Here is a 9,855-nt window from a genome sequence, read left to right on the forward strand (position 1 = left end):
TCAGGACTGGCCTTGAGGCCTTGCTGCACCACAATTTATCGAAAGTCTTTCTGCTCATAATGGACTGGATCGCGCCCATGTCTCGCTCCATTGACACCGGGAGTCCATTTAATTCAACCTTCAACATTATCGGGGGCACTTTGTGGTAAATGTATGCACCCCATATACCTCTACCTCCTCGGTCTGATGCTCTGGTTCGTTGTGATCTGCCGTGGATCTGCCCTCCTCTGCAACATAGTGGTTTCCAGGATTAGCAGGGTTTGCTGCTTGCCTGCACATTCGTTGCAGGTGTCCCATTGTTCCACAGCCCTTGCAAACGTATCCTTTGAAGCGGCATGAATGGAAACGATGATCACCCCCGCAGCGCCAACAAGATGTTAATGGCGTAGCATTCATCACCCTTGATGGTGGACTCTCAGACATCTGCAGACGTACAGCTACAGGCATGTGAGGCCTGCCCTGTACGTAACGATTTGAAAACAACATTACTTTGTTCACAGTACTTGTACAGCACTCGTGTGCTGAGAGATTTGTTTGGTATTGTCACTGGTGGCGATAAACGCTTGGGCTATCGCTATGGCTTTACTCAAGGTTGGGGTCTCGACTGTCAAAATTAGTTTACGAAGTATTACTTCATGGCCAATGCCAAGTACAAAGAAGTCCCTGAGCATGTGCTCCAAATGTCCTTCAAATTCCAAATGCCTGCAAGGTGTCTGTGCTCGATGACATAGCTCGCCACTTCCTGGCCTTCAGACCTTTTGCACATGTAGAACCGGAACCTCGCCATCAGAACGCTTTCCTTCAGGTTAAGATGCTCCCGGACCAGTGTGCACAAATCAACATACGATTTCTCTGTGCATTTCGCTGGAGCAAGCAGCTTTTGTATGAGGCCATAAGATGGTGCCCCGCAAACAGTGAGGTGAATCGCCCTTCCTTTGGCAGCATTCGCTTCTCCTTCCAGCTCGCTGGCCACGAAGTATTGGTCAAGTCGCTCCACTAAGGTTTCCCAATCATCTCCCTCCGAAAATTTATCCAGGATGCCCATTGGTCTCTGCATCGTTGTGGTGGGGTTGTTATCTGTATCTCATCACCAGATGTAGTGCATGAATAAAGAGTCTGTCCAGATACTGTGAACTCAAAGTAATTTGTGACCTTAGTCTTTTATTACAGGTCTCCAGAGTGCTTCTCCAGCCTGTGAGGCCTCCTTAAGTACAAGTGCTCCCAAGGGATTGTGGGATCTCTTGGGACTCCAGGGGATGAGCCCTCTGATGGTTAAACAAGGCATTTACAGGTTTACAGATAGAACACTTGTTTGCATAAGTTCTATGCAAATTTAAAGGTCTCATTCGGTATTTAAACGTGGAATCTCTCGCAAATTGCCATGAACAACCCCGAAGTGAGAATCATACCCCTGGACCAACGAAACAACTGCTTGACAAGAATGGCGATAAAGTGTAACCATTATAAAAGCATGTTATTGTGTGTATCTATTCTTTGTAGCCGGAGCACATGAGACCGAATCAGTGACTTTGCTTTTTCGACCTGTCTTCTGAAGCGCCGCACGGTCCCACTCCGACAGTCAATGCGCTGTTGGGACGTTAGTGTATCCAGGCTGTGGGTGGCCACCCCGAGCGCAGCAGAGGAGTTTCTGCAATTAGTTCTAGGTGGGGACAGTATTTCCCCTTCTCTGTTCCTCTTGTCTATATCGTTGTGCTTTGATTTCTCTATTTATTCCTCGTCTTAGTTTCTAGTGTTTAAAAGGGAACAAACGATGAAATGGATTTCACTGTAGAAAAGAATTTCTCTCACTTAAATTTAGACGTGCTACCGTTGCACCATGAGGCCTAGACAGCTCGCCGTTGATATTCACGGTCATATACAAATATATATAAATATATCTACATGCATCGTAGCTGTTCCCTGGTGGTCGAGGGGTTAAGATCCGGTGCACTAACCTGGTAACGATACTCGATCAATTTGTCAAATAAAAATAATTGAGGTCTGTGAGACGATTAGTAATTGCTGTAATCACCATGAATAACCCCATTATTTTCTGTTACGGACCGAGCTTACAGATTCTCTTGTTTCTCCTGCCCGTTGCTGGACACGTGTTCCGGGTTTAATTTTGAGTTCGCTGATCGCGGTGAGACGGTAGGAGCCTCTGTGGCCCCACTGTGAGGATGTGGAAGTGAACACGGTGGCTGGGTGATCCGTGACATTTCTGTAAAGGGCAGCGGAGGAGAAGGATTGAGAGCTTTCAGTGTGGGACACAAGTTGTTTAAGGTGAGCCAACACATTCCCGATTAGCACAGAGGGAGCTCACTGGTCAGCTCCCCTCTGTTGTGCCATCTGTGCCAGAGGTTTCCGTAGTGTAGTGGTTATCACGTTCGCTTTGCACGCGAAAGGTCCCTGGTTCAATCCTGGGCGGAAACATTATGTTTAAAGTTGCTCGAGTGGAACAATCCGAAGCGAGTTTCGTCTCCTGACAAATGCTGCCTGACCTGCTGAGATTTCCAGCAATTGCTGTTTTTATTTGCTATTTATTCTCCTGGCAAAAGGGCTCCCTTATTCCTGAATTGCTCTTTATTCCACTTCAATAAATAGATAACTTTCAGTGAGAGAAAACGGATCCACCGGGGACCTTTCGCGTATGAGGCCAACGTGATATCCGCTACACTGCAGCCCATCAAAGGGCGAGAAACCACTGAATATAAAGGATGAGCTCACAAATATCAGGGGCAGTGCAGTCTGGTCAACGTCAAACTCTCCTTTCTTATTCAGCAGAGGCATGAACGGGAGTCAGACGTCACAAAGTTTAATTAAAGACACAAATACAAGTAACACTTCCAAATCCTTTCACTGTAAAATTCTTTCACTTTATTTGAAACCCTACTGTGTTGAATCTGAACATGAGCACCATGGAATTTTATCTTCACTACTGATTCTATTTTCTGTGCACGGAAGGAATAACCGATGCTGTTAAATTTGACAAAAGTTGCCCCAGATTCCTGGTGTCATCAGCAATGAAGATTTTGAAAGAATCCCCGACAAAAATTGTGTAAAATGGGATATAGTTTAACAGTTAACATGCAAAACACAGAAGAAATGATTGAAGTATCGATTGTCTCTCAGTCAGCATTTCTTTCATTGTGCAAAAGATGACATTGGGTTAAGTAATGATGCTTTCCCGTGAAATAAAAACAAAAGTTCAATAAAAAAACGGACGGTGACTGGCAAGTGAGCGCTGCTTCTGATTCCGAGTGTGAATGAGCGGGGATGTTAAAGCCCTTATTTTGAGGAACGTTCATATCGATAAACATCTCATATTCGTTGTGTAGAGCTAGTGGTGCAACGGTAACACATCTCACTCGAGATGAGGACATTGCTATCGAAATCATGTCAGGGTTCCTGACCATTGGGATAATTTCGGAATCAATAATTTCTTTACTGTGTCTTAATAACCAGACCCTTGCTCCAAGGTCTGTCTCACTGTTTCCCCGGTGTCAGGCAGAGATACGCCTGCTGCCCTCATTTATTTCATGTGACAGGACACAAAAGTTCAAAATCAACCTGCAGGGGGCCAAACACAGCAACCTTGAGTCAGGGTGGCTGAGCGGTCAAATGTGCTGTGCTTGGATTGCAATTGCATGTGGAGGAGTGGGTTCAAATCCAATGTCTGACACTTTCTGCTTTAATCATTGAGCGAAACTCATTGTTTGACACCTCGACCAACTCTTTAAAAGTGGGATTCTGCAGTTCACCTGCTCGCTAAACATTTCCGTCTGACCTGGTGCTGAAAGTGGAGATGTTTCCGCAGTGTAGCGGTTAACACGTTCACCTCACACACGAAAGCTCACCGGGCGGGAATATTTTCTGCAGCTTTCTCCTCATGCATGCTCAGGGGCGAGTTTGTTCTCCTGTGAAAAGTCATGAGATGATAAACATGTGAGGATTAGGAGCCGGAGTAGGCCATTTGGCCCCTCGAGCCTGGTCCACCATTCAAGAAGATCCTGGCAGTTCCTCGTCAGCAAGTTTAAACATCTGGGGCGGAGCCAACAGGCGCCTGGCTGCAATCAGCGACAAAAACCCGCATTTGGCAGAAGCCCCGCTCGATCAATTGGGAGAACATGAAACTCTTAATCTTAGGGTTGCGGGTTCGAGCCCCACGTTGGGGCTTTTTGTTCAAGGTTATCCTGCATTCAATGGATCATTAATTAACCGATGATCTTCATTTGCATAATTAAAGAAATGCTAACTGAATGAGAGTCAATAATTTATTATTTTGGATAAACAAGTGAAAGACACCTGGTGCTGGTGGGCAATTTTGTTGCCTTTATCATTGATGCTTGATCTCCAAGTCTAGTTGTCAAATCCTGTGCTCAACCAGCAGTTACCTGTTATAAATCAGCGGAGGAGAAATCAGTTTGTTGTCTAATGCTGCATTTACCTGCACAATGTGTGCTAAGATTATCTGTGCAATATGCAATCAGCAGGATGAATAAAAGCAACGTTTTTTGAAATGCAGGCACTGCATGTTTTGCACTCAATAAAAAATTGCATTTTCTTTTCATGCCAAGTATTTTGCATTAATGCATTGCAATGCCAACGCACCTTTTACCTGACAAGACTGAAGTACAAGCTGTGATGAACAGTGTGAAACAGAAACAGCTACTTGAGAACCCACAGCCTTAACGGTGTCTGTGTGAATTGCTCTGCATCGATAATTAGCAGAGCGTAAAGTGGGGAAACTGACGGTGTGGATGAGAAAAGGCCGAGCCAAAGTGTAATGTTGGAGATGATCTTATTTTTGAGTAATGTTTCAAAGAATTTGGCATCGTTGGTTCCATGGTGTAATGGTGAGGACTCTGGACATGAATCCAGCGATCTGAGTTTAAATCTCGGTGGAAACTGAATGCTTGCTGTCGCAGCTGCTAAAAATTTGGGACAAACAAGTGAGAGACACCTGGTGCTGGGGGGCAGTTTTGTTGCCTTTGTCATTGATGCTTGATCTTCAAGTCCTGTTGTCAAATCCTGTGCTCTGTGTTAGCACAGTCCCGCATTGCTGAACTCTTTGCTTCAGCACGCAGTCTGAAGTTTGGATTAAATAACAGGAAGATTGAAGTTTGGATGGTAAAGAGACTGTTAGACAATGTTGTGCCTTCCAGCCAGTGAGATGTGTAACTGGTCATTGTCTGGATGTTAAATATTTGAGTACCTTGTTACGGTGGGAATAATGGAAACTCATCTAAACGAATTGACTATATTCAGTATTTGAGTGTTCCCTTGTTACTATTAAATGAGATCTGCAGGTTAAACAAGCAACATTAAGTCTGTCTGTTAAAAGATTCAGAAAGCAGTTAGTCAGGATTGTCTAAATGGAAAGAATAAGAGTTCAAAGGCTTTTTCAGTATAAAGATGAGACTTTTCTGGACTGCAGAGACACAGACACCAGAGACACTGGACATTCGGAAGGTGTGCGTCTCAAGCAGCCACGGAAATCGAAGCAAGCTGCCTTTGTGAAGTGTTCTCAGTAACTTTCATACTTGGTTTGTTTAGTATGAATGTTTAAATAAAAGACCCGATCCTGCCTTTAATACAACTAAGTGTGTGCGGGTAATTCGAAATTAAAAGCAACGAAGCGAAAAGAGCAAGACAGCCGTTTACAACATTTTAGTGATTTTCAAAAGTTCGTTGGCTTATTCGAAGTCCCCGACATGAAGCAGAAAGTTGGCTGATTTGTTGGGAGAAGTGTTTCCCACACATCAGTTCGAGATGTGAGCATTCTCTTAGTTGTCGTGATTAAAGGGATCTTCAGTTAGTAATGGGAGGCTCAGGGGATATTCCAGTTGAGCCCCAGCCATTTCTTAATGAGTGGATTGGGTCGAAAGGGGGAACTTATGGGATAAGACAGGAAACAATGACAGGAGGATGGAGAGAGACACGGCAGTCCTTAGTGGAGAGTGTCCAGTTAAAAAAGATTAGAGTGTTTGGGTTAAAAAGTGATAAAAAGAGAAAAGAGTTCGTGTTGCAGTATCTCATGCTGGGGATTCAAACGTTAGGAGAAGAGGCTGAGGCTCGAGATAGGGAAGTCTCAGAACGCAGAGAGCAGCTAACAGCAGTGAGTAAAGAAGTAGAGAATTGGTGATTTCAGGCACTCGGGGCAGCCAGGACTGTTCTGACACTGGATCAGCATCTTGCTGATGAACAGAAGCGTAATCAAGATCGAGAGAAAGGAATATCTAAGCTGCAGCAGATGGTGTTATTAGGTTGCCAACGGAGACACCAATTGATAAAGCTGGGTGGTATTCGGAGGATTCCCCGGGTCTGTGAGTTGAAAAGGGAATTAAAGGACAGGGAGAATGCCCACCGTTCCCATCCACAGCTCCTTTGTCTTCTCTTACTTCGGAGCCTCGAACCCGTGTGGTTCACGTGGCAACGTTAGGATCGGAGGCGGAGCACTTAAATGCCTCTTCGGTTACTCAGCCGCTTAACACCCCACAACATTACACACGACCTTCCGGTAATGTGGAGAGTGGGGGAAGCACGCTCGAGCGGACAAGGCGAGAGCAGGATCATGATTCCTCTACTCCCTGTGGAGCTCGTGGAGGGAACACGACCTTAAGTGGTTTTGGGGTTTCCTGGTATGAGCGAGGAGGGGTAAAGTTACAGGACATGAGAGCTATCCTAAGTGAAGTGGCACCCGCACACCTTCAGGATCTTAATAAGTTTGCCCAGTGGTGGTGTAATATTCTGGGATGGTGACAGTCTGGGAACATATCAGAGAAACCGAGGGTTCACATGGTTCTGTGCGCTTTAGGGAATCACCGGGGAAAGGTAGTAGGTTTTGAAACAACTTCCCGGTCTCATGCTTGGTAGAATAATAGCTGCAATCTTTGTTACTCACTCAGGAAGGGGATTTCCCTCTTCAGAGACAGTTCCCCAACACCCCAGATACACGAGGAGCAGTTACTGAACAGTCAGAGATGAAAGCAGTGGGAGAAGCTTGTTCACAAACATTTAAAGTTTCTGCAGGAATGGGCTGTCTCAGAACTGATGAGATGTTCAGTGAAAAGCTCAAATGTGGGAGTTACAAACATGATCTTAAAGGATGCGAAATAGAAGTTGGATTGTTGCAAATGTCGAGAGAGTGAATTACAGCAGTTCCGAAGGGTGAACTGAGAGAAGGACTGGGTCTCTCGACTGACTATTCAGCATTTCCGTCATCCTTTACTGTTTGTTGTTACACTTCTCCCACAAAGCAGAGGAAATTGTTAAAAGCTGTGCAGAGGGTAACAGGCTTAGTCGAAGTCACCGATTGTGAGTTTATATTTCTGAATGTAAACAGCATGGAATTCAGTTGGAAACATCAAATATTGAAAACTGACTTTTAAGTAAAAATGGATATGGTGATCACAGACTAAAGGACTTTAAAATGGCATCCTGAGAACCTGAATCTACAAGAAACCTACTTTGACCCGAAGCGTGCTGCTATTTGGAAGAAGGAAATACGGAAATGGAATACAACATTTCAACAGCTGCAGAGTTTGAATCAAGCAATCGTTGTGGACATTAACCATCACACTGCGGAAATCGAAAAGTTTCACACAAATTTGGACCAGATTGAACATGTAAGCTGGTGGGAGTCATTGTTGGGATGGAGCCCGAAGGCCAACAGGCGTGATGAACACAATGAAACACCCTGTCCTTATGCTGGTGCTGGTTCAGCTGGTCGTGCTGGTTATTTTGATTTACTGTGGATGTTGTGTTGGAAAACAAGGACAACAACTGGACAATGCTGTTGAACGAGCTCGAGACACCATGCAAATGTATGTTACCAAGATAAGACCTGCAGAGATGAGGAGAAGAAGTGGGGGAATGTGGGAGCACAGTCCCGCATTGCTGAACTCTTTGCTTCATCACGTGGTCTGAAGTTTGAATTAAAAAACAGGAAGATTGAAGTTTGGATCGAAAGAGACTGTTAGACAATGTGGTGCCTTCAGCCATTGAAATGAGTAACTGGTCATTGTCTGTATATTAAATATTTGATTGTACCTTTGTTACTATTTAATGACATCTGTAGGTTAAACAAGCAATATTAAGTCTGTATGTTAAACAATTCACAAAGCAGTTAGCTGTGATTGTCTAAATGTAAAGAAATAAGAGTATAAAGATGAGACTCACACACGCAGACACCAGAGACAGTGGACATTCAGAAGGTGTGTGTCTCAAGCAGCCACGGAAATCGAAGCAAGCTGCCTTTGTGAAGTGTTCTCAGTAACTTTCATACTTGGTTTGTTTGGTATGAATGTTTAAATAAAAGATCCGATCCTGCCTTTACTACAACTGAATGTGTGCGGGTAATTCGAGGTTAAAAGCAACGAAGCAAAAAGAGGAAGACAGCCGTTTACAACATTTTGTAACAGGTAACTGATGGTTGAGCACACGATTTGATAACTAGACTTGTAGATCAAGCATCAATGACAAAGGCAACAAAACTGCCCACCAGCACCAGGTGTCTTTCACTTGTTTGTCCCAAGTTTTCAGCAGCTGGGACAACAAGGAATCAGGTTCCACCGAGATTTGAACTCAGATCCCAGTGTGCTCTCCATTACACTATGGAACCAACCACAGTAAAATCTTTGAAACAATTCTCAAAAACAGCAAATCATCTCCAACAGTACACTTTGTCTCGGCCTTTTCTCATCCACACCATCAGTTTCCTCTCTTTGCTCTCTGCTAATTATCGATGCAGAACAATTCACACAGATGCCATCGTGGCTATGGTTTTACAAGTAGCTGTTTCTGTTTCACACTGTTCATCACAGCTTGTACTTCAGTCTTGCCAGATAAAAAGTGCGTTGGCATTGCAATGTATTAATGTAAAATGCTTGGCATGGAAAGAAAATGCAAAGTTTTGTCGAGTTAGCGAGTAGGTAACGAGGTTTGGAGTTGATGTGCGTCGCTTTCAATCTTTGAAATTTCACCAAGCAAAGAAACTGTGAATCGAACTGTCCCTGTTTGCATTGTGTTCGCATTTAATCACAGCAATATCCGCAGTCAGGAGCTGAAAAGGAATTAATACCTAATACCGGCTTCGGGACAATCAGAATACTTCGTCACAGACAAGGCACCGGAAGGCTGGAAGGTAGATCACTCAGGTTGTGGGAGAGCTGGTTGGTGGTGACATGGAAGTGTCTGCAGTGTGTGGAACCAGACTGCTTCCACACATCCACAATGAATGTCCCACCCTTTACTTGGGAAAAGTACAACTGAGAGTGGACAAGTTCCAACCCGGTCAGAGCAATCTGAAGCTTTAACTGACTGACACCCTGGTTTGGGATGTCTTGCAGTATGTAATTGTGGCAGTCTCTGTGGTGCAATGGGTGAGCGTGTTTGGATGATAACCGAAAGGTTGGTGGTTCGAGCCCACCCAGGGACGAAGCGTTTAACTGTTTTTCCCTGTGGATTCGGTGCTGCACGATTCCAGGTTGTCATCATGCGTTTTGGCTGCGCGAATATATTCCACAAACATTGTCAGCTGTGCTGTTATCCAGTGAGTTCCCACTCCAGTATTTTTATGAGCATTCAGTTTGAGTGTATACAGAACTGAACAGAGATATCAGAAAATTTAACAAGGTTGTGGGACATTGTTTTTTGTTAATATTGAACCACTAATATCAATAAATCCATTTCTTCAAATATTTAATTGAACATGTTTTCAAAATGTCTCCGCGCAGTTTTGAACCAGGGACATTTCGCGTGTGAGGTGAATCTAATAACCACTACAGTACGGAAACACTGCAGCAATGTTCGGAACATAACCAGAGCTTTAAACTACACAGCTGGCCTATACTT

The 9,855-nt window shown here is 44.2% G+C and overlaps 2 non-coding genes across 2 annotated transcripts; both read left to right on the top strand.

Moving 5' to 3' along the window:
* The first annotated feature begins 2,360 nt into the window (after positions 1–2,360).
* trnaa-ugc (transfer RNA alanine (anticodon UGC)) lies at positions 2,361–2,433 on the top strand. Its single transcript has one exon. It is a non-coding gene; the product is annotated as a tRNA-Ala (tRNA).
* Positions 2,434–9,365: 6,932 nt separating this feature from the next.
* trnai-gau (transfer RNA isoleucine (anticodon GAU)) lies at positions 9,366–9,439 on the top strand. The gene has a single exon. It is a non-coding gene; the product is annotated as a tRNA-Ile (tRNA).
* The last annotated feature ends 416 nt before the right edge of the window (positions 9,440–9,855 follow it).

This window comes from Pristiophorus japonicus, unplaced genomic scaffold (assembly GCF_044704955.1).
Source record: "Pristiophorus japonicus isolate sPriJap1 unplaced genomic scaffold, sPriJap1.hap1 HAP1_SCAFFOLD_89, whole genome shotgun sequence".
Classification (NCBI taxonomy): Eukaryota; Metazoa; Chordata; class Chondrichthyes; family Pristiophoridae; genus Pristiophorus; species Pristiophorus japonicus.